Below are 358 nucleotides of genomic sequence, written 5' to 3' on the forward strand. Positions count from 1 at the left end.
CTTGAGCGGGGGCTCCGCGGGCTCCGAAGCCTGGGCGCCTATGACCGACGCTGAACTCAGCCACGGAAATGTCCGTGCTGTTGGGAACTGCACGCACGACGTGTTTTCTCCCTGCACCTTGCGGGCCCTCCTGCCCCGTCCACCCCCTTCCCCCAGCGCCTGCCGTCTCTGAGAGCGAGGGCACCGCGCCCTGACTGCGCGCCCCTTGTGCTTTCTGCCTCGAGAATGGACGTCATCCTGCTGATCACCATCCTGGGCATCTAGGAACACAACCTCCCCAACGCGCCCACATTCATCCCGTTTCATCTAAAAGCAGGTCAGACGGTGACTTGCCCGCAGTCGGAGGAGTGGGTGGCGG

The sequence above is a fragment of the Myotis brandtii genome, unplaced genomic scaffold, assembly GCF_000412655.1.
Source record: "Myotis brandtii unplaced genomic scaffold, ASM41265v1 scaffold97, whole genome shotgun sequence".
NCBI classification, from domain to species: Eukaryota; Metazoa; Chordata; class Mammalia; order Chiroptera; family Vespertilionidae; genus Myotis; species Myotis brandtii.